General features: G+C 35.3%; 1 long non-coding RNA gene across 2 annotated transcripts in view; it reads left to right on the top strand.

Annotated features, from left to right (window-relative positions):
* The window catches only part of LOC110356800 (uncharacterized), a 119,882-nt gene that overhangs the window by 90,096 nt on the left and 9,856 nt on the right, over window positions 1–19,930 (top strand). Inside the window, exons 3-4 of one of the 2 annotated variants that reach the window (XR_010470456.1) lie at window positions 15,565–15,646; window positions 15,997–16,134. The exons of the other annotated variant lie outside the window; for it this stretch is intronic. This is a non-coding gene — a long non-coding RNA (uncharacterized LOC110356800). Of the gene's footprint in view, window positions 1–15,564; window positions 15,647–15,996; window positions 16,135–19,930 lie in introns of those variants that run through there. 2 annotated transcript variants of the gene reach the window in all.

The following is a 19,930-nucleotide window of genomic DNA, read 5'->3' as shown; positions in this document are numbered from 1 at the left end:
AAAGCAAACCTGGATTATGGTCCAGAAGACAACACTAACATGTAAATATATATTTTTATTAACTCTTTCGGAGCATCATGCATGTAATTTAGCTACCATGTTGCTATTCATATTGAGAAGGATGTTCAAAATATTTTATCAATATTTAAGTACGAGAAACTTATTTTGATTAAATTAGGCATGATTCACAACCCTCTTACATAACACTATATTTAATGTTTAGTTCCACTAGCTCTATCTTCAGGTTCACTTGAAATATCACATGACATTTCTGTATAAAATTACAGTCACTTGGAGAGTCTCTCTAGAGTCCTTAACAGCTCTCTGACTTAGCCAATTAATATGGGTCAAATCATAAATTTTGTTAACTTCCCCTTGTCATTTCTTAAGGGGAACCCAGAAAAGCAGGATATTAAAAATGACAGCTTGTTTCCTTCTAGTTGACTCTTCTTAGTTCCAAGTCAAAACAAAACCAACTGCTATTTAAAGACTCACTGAAAGCACGTAATAAATTTCAAGATCCATATATTCTAAAAAAATAATTTAAAAAATAAATAAATTGCTTCGTTTGTTTATCACTTCTCATAAATTAAATCTTCCAAGTGGTGATTGTTTTCATTCCTTATCTATTGCCTCCTCACTACTGTTAAAAACAAGAACTGGTCTTGGATGAATGACCCCTAAAATCACTTTTAGCTTTTAGTACTCATATCTATATTACCTAGAGACTGCAGGTTGCCTTGCTTTTAATCATCTATTTTTGAAACCAGATTTAGTTGTGAAAATTATTGCAATATAACTACCTGGGCAGAAGAATTCAAGTAAGAATAAAAAGCAGAAGCAGGAAAGCTATTAAGACAAATGTAAGTGTTTCTGTTAAATAAGGAGAATAAGAAATACAAGAAATATTTGTGCAGCATGACCATATCAACTCAAATAACGTTGCCATGTCTCACAGTCATTGTAAAGGAAATTTCAGTCCCTGCTTTCATAGTGTAATATCCTTTTATATAATCTGAAAATCAACTCAGTGCTTGAAAATTCGTGGCTTATCCACAAATATGCCATTATACAAATAAACCACAGTGAATCTTAAAAAAGGCTTTCAAGAAATATAAGGCATTAACTTGTTTATTATTTGTTAACTCTCTTCCAGTTTCCTTTGTTTCCTGTTTATTTTTTAGTTTCAGGTGTTGTCTGGAATACACTAAACCTTTTGCAGTATTTTTCTGGTCATTATTTACTGGGTTACCAGTTTGACAAATGGCTGTTTTCAACCAAGTTATTTCCCTGCTTGAGTCATCAGTAAATTTTTGGGATAAAAATTTGGAAGAAATCTATGATTTGTGCTAAAATTGTAGTGGGTGTAATCACAGGGTAATAAAGTTGCTGTACATGTGTGTTTATGTTTGTGGACAATAGCTTTAAATATTTGATGACTACGATAATGTCAACCATTATTCCAGATTCTCTTGAGATCCAAGAAAGTCCTATTTCCATCACTGCAGAAATGAAGTCAAGTACAGGGAAAACGAACTCTTACCAAGGACCCCACCAGGGACCCCTAGAGAATGGGTGATTGACACTGGGTAATTATATCTTCCCAAGTGCCAGTCCAGTGTCTTCCCCATAAAATGGTCATTCTAGTCTTTCTATTCTCATTATTCTCATCAGCCCCATCATATTAATGCTTTAGAAGAATAGATAACTTAGTCAAAAAGTGGAATAGTTATTCAGTCTCCATTCTGAAAGTGAAAATAAAAAAGGCCATAACTTTTTCTTCTCAAATAATAAAATCTGAAAACTTTTAAAAGGAAAATGACTATTCAGGATTCAATGAATTCATGAGCCACAAGGCATGGTACCAAGGGAAGTATAATAGCTGTTCTTTCAGGAAAAAACGAACCACTGCTGCCATCTTATTTCAAATGCCTAAAGTTATTCTAGACTCAAAGCTCCATAATATTGAAAAACTCAATAATATGTTCAAAGTAACAGTATGAAATTAGAGAAGAAAGCAGTGCACAGATCTCAAGAACTTCGCAAGGGAAGATTGTTTTTAATCAAACTGGAAAAGCAATATAAATATTACTACAAAGCATGACCAAATACCTTGAAATCAGTGTTAAGCTTATGGTTAGACTAAAGATGCATAAAGATGGAGAATTAATTTGCTGAAATTTGACATGTCTAAGTATTTAGTTATTTGTAAGAGAAAATATGATGCACCAGATATATTATTGGAAGAGTTAGTTGGAATTTGTCAAACTTTGCACATTAAATAGATAGCTGCCTTGACTAAATATGTTATCTAGGTTCTTGTTGTGGTCAACAAAGAGAAACAGTGGCTTCCAAGGGATAATATACCATATGGTTTAGTCATCTATTTCAAAACGTGATTAATTCCTGTGTGGAACTGTTTCTCTCTTTCTGTCTTCATTGATTGTACAGGAATCCTTGCTAAGGCAGTACTTGCTGGACTAGAATCCCATGAAAAGGATTTACTGGGTTTGGTCCAGAATATTTCTGTTTGAATGGAGATTGTTGTTTGGTTTTCTAGATTTTTGCATGAAATGTGCAGTATTATCTAAACCCAGGAAGTGTTAGTATGAATAAACATGTAAGGAACATGGTCTCTAACAAGAGAGGTAGCACAGGGAACATAATGAAAATTTCTTTGACTGGCATAAGGTGCTTTTTATGTTAAGTGAAAGCCTTAGATATAAGGTTTTGCATCAGATATCAGTGTTGACTTTTTTTTTACTAAAATGGAGGGTCTCAACATCAGTGTAAGAAAGCCCACTGAAAGCTTACCAGTTTAATCATTTGACCTCTATCATTTTGTAAGACCCACTGATTTTAAAATGGGAGCATGATTTGAATTTGTTACAAAAATATTGTATTTTAAAAATGAATTATTGGGCAACAGTGTAGTTTGGTAACCTATGTAACATCTTTTATGTCAAAAAGTGAAAAAAAATAGCAGTCAATTTTATTTGGCTTTTCACATATTGGAATCCACTGTGGAATTTCTCCTGATGAATCTCATTTGAATCAAAAGAAGAAAACATTCAGAAATGTGTCCTGAGAAAGCACTGATAATCTTGAATGACATTCACATTTACTACAAATATTCAATTTGTTACAGTCAGGAAATAAGAAGAAAAAAAAAGGCTTTTTGCATCTCTTTCTTGACAACACCAAATATCATCTAGGTATTGGAAATATACATAAGTTCATTTAAGTTATTGCATCATTATGTTACAAGGAATATAGGCAATATGGTTGAAAAGTATGGCAATATTTTAATCCCGAAAGAAAGGAATAAACAACTATTACTATTACTATTACTATTACTATTACTATTACTATTACTATTACTATTACTATTACTATTACTATTACTACTACTATTACTACTACTACTACTACTACTACTACTATTATTACTGTTATTGTAGTTCACTTGGGTAAACCACATAGAACAGGAATCCTTAACCTTATTGCTGTAAAAAATATCTCTCCTGGTTTTGGCTGGGATAGCGTTAATTTTTGTCCCAGTGGCTGGTACAGTGCTGTGTTTTGGATTTCAAGTGAGAATAATGTTAATAATAAACTGATGTTTCTATTGTTGCTAAGCAGCCAAGGACTCTTCAGCTTCTCAAGTAGTACCAGGTGGACAAGAAACTGGGAGTGAGCACAGCCAGGACAGCTGATCCAAATGGGCCAAATGATACCATATGATGTCATGTTCAGCATAAAATCTGAGGGAAGGACAGGGAGGATGTTTGGAGTTATGGAATTTGTCTTCCCAAGTAACCATTACATATGATGGAGCCTGGCTTTCCTTGGGACCTGCCTGCCCATGAGAAGTGGTGAATGTTTGCTGTGCTTGCATGCATGGCTTTTGCTTTACTTATTAAACTGTTTTTATCTCTACCCATGATTCTTCTCACTTTTACTCTTCTGATTCTCTCCTCTCTCCCACCACGGGAGAGTGAGTGGCTGTATGGTGCTTAGTTGTTGGCTGGGATGAAACCATGGCACTACATTAAGAGAAAAATCCTGCCACAAAAAAATTAGTAATCAACAGTACAGGAAAGAAGGATCTACTAGCTTGCTTTGATTAGTTTGCTGTAGGGGTATTTAACAGAGTTTAAGAAGAAGCCGGATACACCATTTTAAAAGGCAATGTGTGCACAAATTGAATCACAAACCAGACTGTTAGTAACTGTCCTTAGGTGAACTCTGTAGTACTTTTTCTGCTAATAGTTAAGATACTATGCTGCCAGACACATGTTTGAAGATGCTTTAAAGGTATAACATAATGCTGCACAATATGAAATAGATGTAATCTAAATGTATGCATGTCAAAATGAGCAGAGGGAATCACAATACACAAGATGAACACAAAAAGCTTTTTGCATTAAGGCTTTCATAAAGCATCTGCTCCTAAGAACAGATGGGTAGAACAGAAAAACACCCTCTTTTTATCTTTAAAAAAAACTGTAAAGTAACATTCAACATTCATAATTCTAGTCTCTATTATATGGTACAAGGGAATCCTGTAAAATTTTTCAGTGAAGAAAAGGTAAATCAAAGCTGTCCACATGCTTGCAGGCACATGTATGTGTCCGTGTGTTAGTTATATTCAGTGTTCTTCAAAAGATCCCTCACACATGCATACATAGATGTGCAAACTTTTTAGTCCATTTTATGGTATGGGAGTTATGTGACCGTGGAAAAGATGGAATCATCTTTAAAAGAAGTTTTCAGTTTATGCTATTTATAGTGTTGTTGCTTTGTTGTTTGATTTTAAATAATGGTTAAAAATCTGATAAAACTCAATAGAAAGAAATAGAAATTTTATTTTTGAAAGAATAATGGGTCATGGAATTATCTTTACATTGTTACAGAACAACATGCTTAAGCAGGCTCCATTAAATCCACCAATGTGTTACATAGAATCGGACACATTTCCATAATTGAAGGCAATCCATAGTGCTTATGGTCTACTATTAAATTTGATCTGAAAGTTCTCTTCATAACCTTGCATGTGGATCATTTCTGAAACATGGTATAAACTAAAAATTTCCAGCTTCCCAAGGAAGGAGAATTAAAATTAAAACATACCATTTCAACATTTTAAAAAAGATTCCTCAGAATTACACTAATTTTGCTCTTTTAAAAGTCATTTTTAACAAATGCACACTTTAAAGAAATAGTGCGTGCTCCTTTTGGTTAAAATAGATTGTTTTTCACAGTAACTTTCGATCTGATTTCAGCAAATGTTTACAAAGTCAAAAAACTATCAGCAAATAAATAAATTTCCATCAACAGAAAGTAGGAATTGAAACCAATTTTTTAGTAGACCAGGCACAAATACAGTTTGGTAGGTAAGCCATTTGACTTTTAATCAGCCCATAATTACAATTTACTTGACGCTTTGATATTGGTCAAAGTAAAAAGCTTCCCAACCAGGTGGGTTTTTTTTCTGATGAACAACTATATTCTATCAAGTAAACGTGTGGTTAGAAACTGTAACACAAGTGAATACCAGCCTCAGTTTTCAGCTTAACTGAAAATCAAAACAAAACAACAAAAACAACAACAACGACCTAAGTACTGGAACTATAATAGTTTTTTTTCTTCTTTCTTCCAATTACGCCACCTACCATCTTCCTTTCCATTAAATACATTTAAAGGTCTATTATCCGAAGCTTTAAAGAGGATTTCACTGAGATCTGATGAGAAAAAGCCATGTTCTCTTCAAATTTACTGTTCTTTTCTTGTATTCATTGCAAGCATCAATTGATGCAAAGTTAACAAGGAACACTCTTAAACTTCACAGAATCATGGAAGCATTTTAAGGAAGGAACCCCTGGAGGCCACATAGTCCAGGCTCTGGCTCAGAGCAGGACTAGATTGAATTGGTCTAAGGAAAAAGCTCTTTTTTTATCCTTTTTTTTTTTTTTTTTGCTTTTTCCATGTATACCATTGTGTACCCAAGGTTATTATCAGAAAGATGAATTTAAAACAGAAGTTTAGAACGCTCTTCAAGGATGTGTCAAAATACTCAGGGTTATATTTAGATCGAGAACACCTTTAATTCTTTCATCTCTAAAACTTCTTTTAAGAGCCAAAAACTTTTAAGTTTTCTGAAAGCAAAAGTGATCTTTAGAATACAGTATTTCTCATTTAGGTATTAGTAAAGGGAAATCTCAGCTATTTCAGAAATGCTAACTGCAGTGTAAAGTTACATTTTACAATGTAGAATTTCTACTACAGGATAAATGCTTTGAAAGTAGAGTTCAAAACAAAGGTTCTGAAAGAAATAGGGTTTTATGGTAAAAATATATATAATGTGTTTTTATCCAAATAATGTCAGTATTCTGGATAAAGAATTCTTCATTTTATATTTTGTCTCATCTAACAGGCTTTCACTGACTGACATTAATTTTAGGTGGGACAAAATTCATAGATAATCTGTCTCAAAACCGGAAACTCCACATTTAGTGATGAGCTATATTAGTGCACGAATGGCTCCTTTTGATTTTTATTTTTTTTTTTTAGTACTTATCTATGTAGAAAGCTAGAAGAGGTAGAATATCTGTTCCCTTTCCCCACATACACAGATAGCTCAGGGTTTGTTGGTTTGTTTTTTGCTTTTATTTTTTAATTTTTTAACACATTATAGCCCCAACAGGTAAATACTTCCTACAATACACTAAAGAGTATAGCAGCAATTTTTCCAGAAGCAGATACTAGCTACTGAGTTAATGAGTTAATTCCTATTAATTGCCATAAGCATGAAATCCAGCCCTCAGGAAGGAATATACCAGCATAATTCCCTGCTATAGAGGAACCCAAATCTGGAGGACTTAAATCTAAAATACAATACAGCTGACATTGATGCAGTTGGCCAGATATTTAGCTAGACCACAGTTTCAGTAAAATTATGTTTTCAGTGAATTTTTGCAGTTTGCTTTTAATGTTATACGGTATAAAAATGGAGAACAGGCATGTGTCTTTTAGAACTAATGTTAGTGTGCTGTGCACAACAAATGTAAGACAAATGTAGCTTTTGATATCTGTTCATTCACACAGGTTTTGCAATACTGATGCTTTGGTGATTCAGTAGGGTAGTTTAGGTGTAAAATGAAAGAATATTTCAAGTTTCAAGTTTAGTGTATGGAGTGTAAAAGGCAAACTCCATGTTTTCTTATGTATTGGAAACCTGGGTTAATATGAGTTAGTGCTGTGTCTGTCAAAAGAAATATAGTTTTTATGTAATGCTGCTGCTACTCTTTGGCAATTTTGGTAAGTTTTAATGTCATTTTTTACTTATTTTTAAGGTTTTTGATTATACATATGATGAAATAATGAGACGATTATTTACAGAGATGGCTATACAATGAGACAAAAAGGTGATATTTTAATGTCAAAAAAAAGTTGGAAATTCATCTCTGATTATATTTATTAACTATTTAAATGAAAGGTAAATATTTCCTGGTGATAGAACCTCAGATTTGTTTTCCTTTCCTTTTGGCAAGGACTCTTAAGACAATGAGTATTAGAGACAGTTGCAGTAAAATATAAAGCATATTTAAATGAGGCCACAAAAGAAAAATGGTAACACTGTGTAACCAAAAATGTTAAACCTTTATATGGCATATCTCAAACAAAAACAATACAAGATGTTTGGTGGAAAACTACCATGCCTTATTTGTAACTATGACTGGAATTTTTAAAAATTGCCAGAAGCTAAATCTAGAACAATATTTTCCTTTATTGAAAATGAACCATAATTCCATTTGTTAATTTTTATTCTATACATGAGTATTTTCAGAATTGTATGCTATTTTTTTTTTTTAATTTTTACTAGAAAACCAGTCTCCTGCAGAGTTTTCCTATTGCTTCAGTTACAGATACTCTTGCTTTCTAATGTGTACATGGAAGGAAGGGAATAGTCTGCTAGTTGTTATAGGAAATAAAAAATTACCATCTATCCAATATATTGCATAGAGATATGATTCTAAATTAAAACACATACACATATTCTACTATGAGAGACTGGTCTACCTCTGCCTAGCAGTTTGATCTCAAAGAAAGGAAAAAATGTGTTTGGGGTTGTTTTAGGAATTTAAGCACCAAGACAAGCTGATAATTACTTCAATGAGCAAAACTCCATCAATATTTTGTAGGTCATTTTCTGCCCATATTCCTCTTCATCCTTATTGCACAAGTTGATAATTCAAGTGTGAACGTTCAAATCCTTCAGAGTGACCTGATTCCCTTAAGATATCATGAGAAGAGGTGTTCCCACAGTTTTTTGTGTCAGTGGCAACCCCACGCCAGGTCTGTTTCCATACCCCACCTCTCCATTACCTCTTTTGGTCCAAGAGCTACCACCTCACCTTAACCTGGTGAGACCATGTTGCTTCACCACCCAGAGAGATGTCATGGCCGTCAGCATCATTCTCAGCACAATCTAGCAACTTACAGTTAATTTTACCTAAATGGAGCATGTAATTAGAAACGTTAATGTAGCCACGGTGTTAACACATTAATAATAACACTTGACATTTAGAGTTTCCAAGCTGTATTTATTTAAGCTTTATTTGAGGTTTGCTTCAACTTATAACTTTTTCTGTTAACCGGTAGAAGAAAAATTCTCACATTGTGCATGTTTCAGCTGCCCTTTGTAGTCAGGACTCATCTCAGGCAGAAGTCTACTCAAAGCACTGTGTTTTCCTCAGGGTTGTTTCACTACTTGTGTAAACTAGAAGGTTCATCAACAAGTACTCCTGTGATCAGCAGAACAAATGTAGTCTGGTTACCAGTGGATATGTATTTTCTGATTCTCTGATATAAGCCATATATGAATCTTTTTCCTTAATTGGGGTCACTGTAAGGATGCTTTCTCTGACATCATATTTGGGTTGATCCAAGGTTTTTCTAGGATGGAAATGCTGACATTCCTGCCACTTATGTGCATCAACACAGGTGTAGCTGATAAACTGCAATGCCCCAGGGAACTGATGAGACCAGCACCACCACTGTCTTGTGGAGCGTTGCTCTCACCTTCACGGAGCACAAGGGAGAGTTCTTCTGAATGGTGCATGCTGTCCTGTCCAGCTGGGTAGAGAGATTCTATGTTAGTTCATGGGGTCACCACAAGTGTGACTACTATGTTGCTTTATACTTGAAGCATAATTGTGAATTTGCTGTCATGCTATTCGTGAATGCATCAGGAATAACTTGACATACTTGAGCAGCTTTATGATGCTGTCGGAACAGAAAATGCTTTCTGTCTTTGAGGAGATGTCTTGCAGTTTTGAAGAGATTATACATATACATATCTGTGTACATGCATCTGTCACTAGATGACACTTATAAATGTATCACACAGAAGTCACGTGGCCATGGTTATTTATCTACAACAAAATTACATCGTATTAGGAATTCAATTATTTCATATCATTATTTTCTAGTCCAAAGATCATCTGAGGTTTCTGCTTGATCACTCTGAGAAGACTGAAAATTGTTCTTGCATATATGGCTGTAGTTCCCACTGCTTTCAGATAATGGTACCATGCATGGAAAGAGTGAGTCTGACTTAACAAACTATCAGAGTTGTGGTCTGCTTGGATTCATTATTCTTTTTTCATTAAAAAAGAAGCACTAAGCTACAAGAGCAGAAAGTGAATTTTGATTTATTGGTCTCTTAAGGAATTTAGAATCAAATCATTTGCTTCTTGAAAGGAGGGATGTAAATATCTGTATTTCCATGTTTTGTGCAAGGCAGCTGAGAATTCTGCTCATACACTGTCCCACATGTTGCTTCTTGATCTACCTCTGCTGAAATTGTTTTTCATGAGGAAATACATAGTGGCATATAATTGTCCATACATCATCATTAAAAATATTTTCAAAATAGAAATCAGAAAAATAATCATGACTGGAACTTTTTATGAATTCTTAAAAATATGGTGCAGACAATAATAGGAATAAAATGCACTGAATTGATGTGCAGCTTCCATTTGATCTGATTTGTAAAGTGGATGTGGCCTGACCCAAAGTTAACATAATTTACTCCTGTTGTTTATAATAAGATATGAAAAAGGGGTTCTGTAGCAGACAACCACCCTCCCCTGTGTTGTGCATGTGTAAGGAGGTGAGGGTGATAACATAAAGTCCAGGACTGAATTGTCTCACATATTTATATAGGTTTTTTTCCTGGCTATAGTCCATTGTGTTGTATTTGTTTTCCTTTCACTGTGCCATGGTTCTTGAGGACATAAAATATATTGACCAACTGATAGACCATTATGTTATTGTGAATTGTTTTCTTTCTTCAGGGAAGGCTGTTAAAAGCTTCTATGACCTTTATTATTCTTTGTGTCTTTAAGAAGCTCAATGAAGGATTCATATTCTGAGCAGAGGTGAGGCAAGATTTGTCAGAGTAAATAATTTATTTTATGAGATCATCAGTTGTAGCTGAAGAAAAGCCTGGCCACTTCCTGCTTCATAAAACCTCCTACTGTGCTGCTGGTCTCAAAGAGTATCAGTAACTCTCATAAAAGATGGGGTTTTTTTTGTCTCTCTGCAAACATCAGATTATTTAATTATGTAGGACATCATGTCTGCTTCACTATACTCTGAGCACTAGCTAATTAAAAGGGTGAAAATGCAAACCTTTACGCTAGACTTTTGAGGGTTATAAAGGTGAAAGGAGCAAGTTTAGCTCACCCTGCCCCCTTCCTCTAGTTTGGCTGTGTGGACTCCCAGGGCAGGCAGGATGAAGGGAAACACAACTGATCATTTGAACATCTGTGGCAGGTTAGAGGCACGACAGGCACCACTGAGTGGAATATCATGGTAGAGACTCAGGCTGTACTGCTTTCCATAGCAAACCAGGTTGTCATAAGGTGCAAAAGCTGCTGCAAACTGTGTACTATGGTACCCCTCCCAAATCCAGAACAAGGAGAGATTTCTCCAGCTGTCCTTTCTCTCCCTCTTACAGCACACAGCCCACACATTCATTTCTAATATCCAGTCTCAGCTCATGATGGCAGTATAAATTTACAGCTATCAAATAGCACTTAAAGATATTCAACAGTTTACTCAGAAATTGTTTAACTGCTTTTCTTTCACTGCTGGCAAATAGTGACCTTTCCATATTAAATTCAGATGATGTGAAAAGAAGTGGCTGCACAAGCAGGAGTACTGTCAAGAACGTGAAGCTATCCCAGAGCTTGCTGTCTGAACTATTCAGTACGAATAAGTTGAGCCCAGTCCTGACATGGATGGGTACAAATTTCTAAAATACAATAAATAACGGATGGTTGGTAGGGGTAGCAGAGCATGGTGAGAGTGCATTGACTTTTCTTGTAATTGAAATTTTGCAAAAGAGCATTGTATTGTTAGCATATTTGAAAAGTTTTCAGAAAAAAAAGAAAATGCTTAAAGCTTGCTTTCTGGTTTAGAAAAGCAAGAAATGAATCTCAAAATACATGGTTGCTCTTTGGTTCTGACTGCAGTTTTGTTGTAGGAAAGAATTCCAGCACCTTGTGCATGCATATTGAAGTATTCATTTCAGAAAAATAGGATGTCTTACTGCCTACATCTTATTGTCAAATTACATTGTTTACATAGTGATTCTTCCGTCAGAGATATGCCTCAGTGTCATCTCTTTTGGCTAATTAAGGCTTGAAAATCCAACTTTCTAATCTGCATCTTAAATCCGTAAGTGATAGTCAGAGTGAAAAATCGATGCTCTTGTGAATATCTGTCTGTACCCTACAATGAGACCCGTGAATTAACCTTCAAAGATTTCTACAGTAATGGATCAGAGTGTTTTAAACACTTATGAGTGATCTCTTCTATCTTCATTACTTACTCTACTAATTACATAGTTAATCATGTCATCTTGAAAGCTGAAAAAATAGATAACAGGGGAAAGAACAATTTGGTTAGATAACAGAATCATAGAATTATAGAATACATCAAGTTAGAAGGATCATTGAGTCCAATTGTTTGCTCCTAGCAGGAGTACCCAAAAACGAAACCATATGACTAAAGAACATCATACAGATGCTCGTTGAACTCTGATAGGCTTTGTGCAGTGACTTCCCTGAGGAGCCTTTTCCAGTGACCAGCCACCCTCTCAGTGAAGAACCTTTTCCTAATGTCCAGTCTGAACTTCCACAAATGCAGCTTCATTTCATCTCCTCATGTCCTATCACTAATCACCAGAGACAGGACATCAGCACCTTCCCCTCCATTGACCCCCTTGAGGAAGTGGTAGACTGCAGTGAGCACGCCCTCAGCCTTATCTTCTCCAATCTGAACAAACCAAGTGACTTCAGCCACTCCTCATAAGTCTTGCCCTCTAGGCCTTTCACCATCTTGGTCACCCTCCTCTGGATACACTCTAATAATTTGATGTCCTTCTTAGATAGAGGCATCCAAAACTCCACACAGCGCTCAAGAGGCAGCCACACCAGTGCACGGTAGAGTGGAACAGTGACCTGCCTTACCAGTTTGCTACGCTGTGATTGGTGTACCCTGGGACACAACTGGCCTTTCCAGCTGACAGGGCACACTGTTTACTCATATTCAACTTGCCACCAACCCAAACCTCCACATCTTCTCTTTGGGGTTATTTTTCAGCCTCTTTTCCCCCAGTCTGTACATATAACCAGGATTACCCTGTCCCAGGTGCAGAATCCAGCACTTGCTTTTTTAAAATTTCATATTTTCACAATTTTCCTTTATTTTTGTTAATATTATTTTTTCTCTTTGTTTGGTATTAACTTGATACGTTAAAAATCAAGCCAGTTACAAGTAAGAAGATTTTCATTTTAACAAAACCTGTTTTTTTTTTCCCGAAGGACAGGATCATCAATATACCAAATATAAATATATATTCAATTCACTATGGGTTGAAATTACTTGTTCAGCTAACTCTCTAGGAATTCATTGTTTGGATAAATGTGCCTTAGCTTGATCTACTTTCTCAGAAGTTATATACCCTAGTACATTCGGCCTTTAAGAGACAAAAAAAGAACAGATAGAATGAATGAAAGCGGTTTTACAAGGCAGTCTGGTTACTTTCAGAAGTTCTGATGATACTTTCCCAAATGCTACTTATCTAGAAATACTTCTGAAAGTCTTATCAGCTCCATCAGTGTTTGTAGTGCATTTCATACACTTTTGAGTACTTCAGATTTCTCATTTTCAATAGATCAACTACACCTGACGATAAGTGAAATCAGAATGCAGTTTTGTTGTTGATTTATAAAGTTTGTCTCAATGAAATCAGTTGGTGTTGATATCTTCCAGGTATGATTTATGTATTTTCATCTGCCATAGGCAAAAAATAGGTTTCTTATAGCCTCACAGACTTTGTAATAATTCACTCAAAAGGAAAAGGGGAAACTTTCTCACTCTGTGCATCCAAAGTTGCTTATCATTTTGGTTGCCCTCTATAGGGAGCACATGAACACTACTGAGTAAAGATCAGATGTAACAACCCATTATTCTTAACCACTGCTATAGCTTAGAAAACATGTACTTCTCTCAGAAATTTGAGCTGTGCCTTTTAATATTTTTAAATGCCTAAGTGTACACATACATGATCAGAATGAGCTAAAATAAACTAAATGAAAAAAGTAACCTATAAACCTTTATTGACAACAAGCTTATCCATAAGGACAATCTCTAGTTTCCAACTCAACAGATTGTATATATGAAATATAAGTGGAAGTAATTTTTACTTGATTGTGCTGACATGTAAAAACACCACATGTAAACCAGAGAGTAAAAGCAAGGAAATTCAACTCTATGCTTTCAAGACTGAATTAAAATTCTCAACAAGCAGTTTAAAAATTATGAAATCAGAACACCTGAGAAAAATGATCTTGATTTTATTGTTGAGTGGTTGCTATATAATAGGTTTATTAATTTTCCTGAAACAGCGTCTGATTTTTCCCTTGTATTGTCTTTTCAATGCAATTGTGGGCGAAATCCTGGTGGGAACATCTGAGCTTTGGGAAAAAGACTGTCAAAATAGATACAAAGATATTTTCAGAGACAATTTAGAACAGTGAATACTTTAATCTTTCTCTAAGTGAATCAAAAAAGTAAGCAGTCTTCAGAGTTTATTGACACTATCAGTTCTTCTGACATGTGTTTATACTAATTACTTGCTTAGAGTAGGTTTGTTTTGTATTACACTTGATAAAATGAAACACATCTCTTGGGATGAAGAGAGGCCGATGTTACCTCCAAAGGAATAAATGATCCTGAAAGATAAGTTTGGTTTTCCGTGACTCAGCCTTCTAGATTGCCAGCAATGGAAGGAGGATAGTTGTCAGCCTTTGTTGCCAGCTCTGTCCATGGTGTGTGGGCAACTGCAAGGAGACCTGTGTATGCCCTTTGCTTTCAAATTGCAAAAGACGGGAAATGATGCTATGCCATTTGTAAAGTACATGTGGATGAAGGTCCTGATTATTATGAGTGCTTTTGGTCTTCCAGATGTTCTATTGTCTCTTCATACGAATAAAGAGTATTTAAATAAAGAAAGAAGCCAAGTTGTGCTGCTATTTGTACACACGATCTCACTATCACACTATCTCTATTTTTATACGAAAAATATTCTATATTAATGATTACATGTGCAGTGTGCTGAGTTGTGAAGGAGTATTTCCAAGAACGCAAAGCTATGGTTCTAAAATTGCTTTGCCTCAGCTGAAAATACGCTTAATTCAATAGACAGGATACCAAACATAAATTATTTTAATAGAATGTATTGTGCTGGGAAAGGAGACTACACCAAGCTAGGAATATTGATGTGGGTAAAATGAGATTGTCACTCTTCCTGACATAAATGTTATTTCTCTTGAGAACAAATTTCTATCAATATACTTTAATAGTTATGACCTCTAGCAAATAATCATGTTATTGTCTGAATGCAATAGGCAGACATAAACCACAACCTTTTCCCTTGTTTTATAAGTTAAGATTTTAGTAGAGCTTCTGAACTGGCCTCTCTTTATTTTAATCCCCAAATCTCATTTTGACTGTTTGCATGTTGATTCTTAATTTTTATGTAGCTCCTATTTCCTTAGATTTTAGTTATTCTTTCTGTTATTTCAGTTATTTATTTTCTTAATATTTCTCATACTTACATGGGGAAAATAGGAATTCAAATGCCAAGTCCTACTTCTCTTTAATATTGTGTTCATAGAAATTCCCTGGTAACTCTGCACTGTTTTCAAATTCTACCCAATAATGCTTGAGATTTGTTCTTTTTCCTCAGACTTTTAAATTTCCCTGCCTCTCCTTTTTGTATTCTGCATGTCCCATTCAATTTTTATATTCTCCTTTGTCTTTTACAAACCCTTTTTACTGCAGTGCAGTGAGTCTACTTCCAAAACGGAAGCAGAGGCTGAGCTGTGATTCATTTATCTCAAAGGTGGAGTACCAGATCACCCATAGCTTCAATTGCCTGTAATACTATCCTGAGACCAACCAAATAACTGCTTTCACTTCCCACAGATACCGGGAGTGCCTCAAGGGAGTGAAAGGCATCCTAGATATGCATCTTCAGCTATCTGAGAGGCTCTGGGAAATACTACAGGTATGGGCACTTCAGAGCCCTTTTGCTCATGAGAAGTGTGTTATGGGTGGTTATAAAGAACTCAGAACACATTTTTTTGCTGAGAGGAGACTGAGCCATCCCATTAAAGGAAAGGATCAAAGGAGGATTAGCATGCTGATAGTGTAGGTGATCAAATAGGGGGACCTTACTTGTGAACAGAAGTTGAGGATTAGGTTTTCAAGCCTGCTTGCACTAAATGGCATGGAAGATATTTAGCTGGCTTCATCTGGGGCAACTGGGAGAATGTAAAATGTTTTTTAAAAATCTCTCTTTGATGAGAAAAAATGCTACACATTGCAAATTATTATTTTCTTTCTCTGATATTGAAGATTCCCTAGAGGCATTGCAGCCTTAAGTGGCAACTTGTTTGAATGAGTGCTGCTGCAAGGACTAGGAGGAGCATCAAAACCCATGGAGTTACCTGGCTGTTACAAAGGACATTGGTAAAACAGGACATCATTTGAACGGTGAATTGGTATTTGAATATTCACTGTGTTCATACACTTCCTTTTTTTCCAATAGGAAATGAAAATTTTTAAAAAAGCAAAATAATCATGCCTCTTTCTTTTAACCAGAGTAAATTGTATTAAGACAGGAGTTACGAGCTGGTGTCATAAGTGATCACAGCTCTTGGTGATGGTCTCAGAGACATGTGAACACATTCAACATTCCTCAACACATTCAAGCTTCCTTAAGCTTCTCCACTTCTATTATTTACCCGAAAACGAAAGACTGAATTCTGAAGTTAACTATTAAATAAGGACATAACATGCTGAATTTGTTTTGCCATTTTTAATCTGTATAAACAAACACAACTTCTCAAAGGCATTCTGGTATCACTTTCCTCTGTCTCAGAAAATTTGAGTGAAAAGCATTTCCACTCACTACAAGCCTTGACAATTTTAGGTAAATGCAGCATGTAGTTGAAAACATGTGTTTGCCTTACCCACGAGTAACACTTTGTTTCTGAAACATAAACTCTCAGCTCAGGGCTTGTAATTATCTATTTATATGTCAACCAGCATAGCAGCACTAAATGTGATTGTGATGGTTTGCTGATTATAATAATGACACTGATCAATCTTTTTGCAAAGTAACTAGAAAACCAGCAACCGTATTTGTCAGAGGAAAAATTGCCATTGGCAGTCCAGGTTAGGTAAACCATATGTTAATCCCTGAAAAGCTAGTAAGGGAGGGTGTGGGACAGGCACTCAAGTCAAAGTAAATCTTTGTGGCATAAGGAATAATTCATTTGCTTCTTTCCATCAGCAACCTTCCCTCTTGCTCTCCCTGTCACATTAAATATTGACACCTTCTGCTGAGCAGTAGAAATATTGGGAGCCCTCTGTCTGGGTCTGCTTGAAGAGGCATTATTGATAGAGAGTGTGCAGCACATTTTATTTGTGTAATATATGGGTTTGATTTTCTCAAGCACGCGTATTTGCAAAGAGGGGAGGGAGGCAAACAACACTGTCAGCTGTCTCTCAAGCTGTAGTTTTAGGTCTAAACAGGCCTAAAACAATTCTGAAAATGTCATTCTGACCAAAGAATCAATTCAAGTTACAGACATTAAAGAAAACTTTAAGACACAAAACTTTGACAAAAAATGTAGGCAAGAGTATATAATTCTATCAGTCGGCAGTTATTTTGCCCTTGTCCTGATTTTTAGCCACTTCCTTTTAGAGAAAGTCTGGGAAAAATAAAAAAAGGCCAATCAACACAGAAATGTCCCTTCTTGACAGTTTCAGAAGAGAAGATTAAGTTTTTTTCAATGTAAAGCTAAGATAAAAACCACAGTCAAATGCTTCTTTTGTAGAATCTTTTGAGTTGTTCTGGATTTTGTTGTGCTTCAGAATAAGGTAAACTTATTCTACCTGCTTTACAGTGGGAGTCTAGCAGATCTAGGTCTAACCAATGCCTTTGCTGCTTGCAAAATTTTCTCACATAAGCTGATTGTAATGCAGGATTTCTGGGCACATATTAAGAGCAAGTACTTATAATACTGCGTCTAACACTCATCGCTCAGATTTCCTGTGCCATTGCTCTGATGAATCTGCTTGCACAGCTTGACTTACACAGAGACTTGATAAACTGATAGAAAGGTTTGTACACATATTTAACTTTAGGCTGTGTCTCATGCACTAACAATGCCACACAAAACCAAATACAATTTAAGGAGTAAACGAGTAGGATCCCTCTTCACTACCTTTCTTTTTTAAAAAATAAGAAGTTAAGCAAGGGTAATGAATGAATTGTAACAGATTTTGTTGATTCTCCGTGGCACTCTTCCAAAGTGAGAGATACATTTTTAGGATACAGACATAACATTTACATTAAACATTATAATGCATCTAAACTTTGGCTGAATTAGGGCCAAAGATTTTGTACACTACTAAACGTAAGTATGAAATTTTGTATAGGATGTAAGATACCAAATATATTCCCCATTTATATCTACAGGTTTCAGTCTAAAGGATTTGATTCAAGCCCACAGACACTACCTTAAAATATTTATTCAGCTTTTTCACAAGTGCCATTTTGTGTGAAGTCAGAAAAATTTTTAAGTACTTTGAGAAAGCAAAGTGTTACATGTTTAAAACATCCTTAAAAATACATTGATATCCAAACCATAAGTAATTTATTAAAAGGTTTTTTAAAAATCCCATAAAATATAATCCTGTTGAGGATCAAGGTTACTACAAATATTTGTGAGATAAATGAACCTATACAATGACAGCACAATGTGCTCAGTTGGTTGAACCATGATACAAATGCAAAGCAGAACTTCAGCAGTGTATTAAGACAAATATAGAAATGTAAAGACTTTCTGAAGCCCATTATTTACTCAACGGGGCCTATGATGTAAATATGTAATTAGGAATTCTGTAGAAAGCTGTGGCTTTTAATTGTATCTAGTACAGCATAATTGTCTATTAAGTTAATAAGTATGTAGGGATTCCTAAATCTGCAGATTGCATGGCTGCCATGTGTATATTAAAGCCTTATGTTCAAAATCATTAGGATGATACTGAAAGCCTCATCTGGACAAGATACTACTTCTCTCAGACAACAACTATGTTTATTAGCAATTCTTTTTGCCATTAATTCGAATAGCCAAACAATGTCTAAAAGACGATTGACATTTAAAGGGTAAGAGTGAGGACATTTTTGTAAAAAAAATCCAGCTCTTTTCAAATGAAATAGGATACTTCAAATAATGGACACATAAAATCAGCAATAAGTTTTGATATCTGGGAAATAATTTTTCATAGATATTAATGAGCCTCTGTTCCATTGTGAGGTCACCTAAGCTGTGTCTGAAGAGTGAAATAGTGGCACTTTAATTACTTTTAAAAACCTAAAAGGGAAGAAGCAAGGTGCCAGAACTATGAAATCAATCAATTGTTAAATCCTTTTTCTCCTTCTCAGTGTGTTCAATGATGGGTGATTAGTTTATATGAAATTTCTCTAAATCCAGAGCTGATAGCAGATGTTGTGCTTGGCCAGTATGGTTGCTGATATAAAAAGATTTACTCTTATCGTCTTAAGCTTGCCACAGTTCTGTCTTGAAATATCATTTCTGTCTTGAGAAAAACCAGTCTTGAAGAAAGCAGTGTCTCCTCCCCAAAAGCTGGGTGCCAGTCCTTCCTTCCTCTTGGGGCTTTGTTGCTATGTGTTTGCATCTGAAACTGTTCAGGTATCTTAATCTGATGTGGGAGATTGTACTGGAGAACATCACATGGCTTCTGAGAGACTGTTAAGTATTCTGATATTTCACTCTCTTCTCTCTGGTACATACTGTCTGGACTGTTTTGCATTGACTTTCCAATTTATTTAATAATAAGAGCTACTTCCTTTTCTCAGATCTGGTTGGAATTTTACTCTGCATCATCGATGGCATTTCCAGGACACAAAAGATTTTAATTTATTAATAAAGGGTTATCTCATTTTGTCTAGCAATGCCAGTGCTGATAGCCATGTTCAAGAAGCAGTCAGATTTTCCTTTGTTATTTTCTCTCTGTGTGCCAGACAACACATTAGTAAAAAGCACCTTTGGGCCATGTTGTGCCATCAACCTTTTGAAGCACTTTGAAAGTGCATTAAAATCAACAGGGAGTCCTATTTAATAGGCAATTGTACTGCCTCAGGATATTTGCTAAAAGCCACACTATTTTCTTGGATGAGATAAGCAAGAGAAAAGAAATTGGCACATAATTAGAAAATACAGTTCTTTATATACAGTTTGTTCAAACTAAAGCAATT

This window comes from Columba livia, chromosome 2 (genome assembly GCF_036013475.1).
Source record: "Columba livia isolate bColLiv1 breed racing homer chromosome 2, bColLiv1.pat.W.v2, whole genome shotgun sequence".
Lineage (NCBI taxonomy): Eukaryota > Metazoa > Chordata > Aves > Columbiformes > Columbidae > Columba > Columba livia.
The sequence above is the reverse complement of the archived record's forward strand: the minus strand, read 5'-3'. Positions and strand labels throughout refer to the sequence as shown.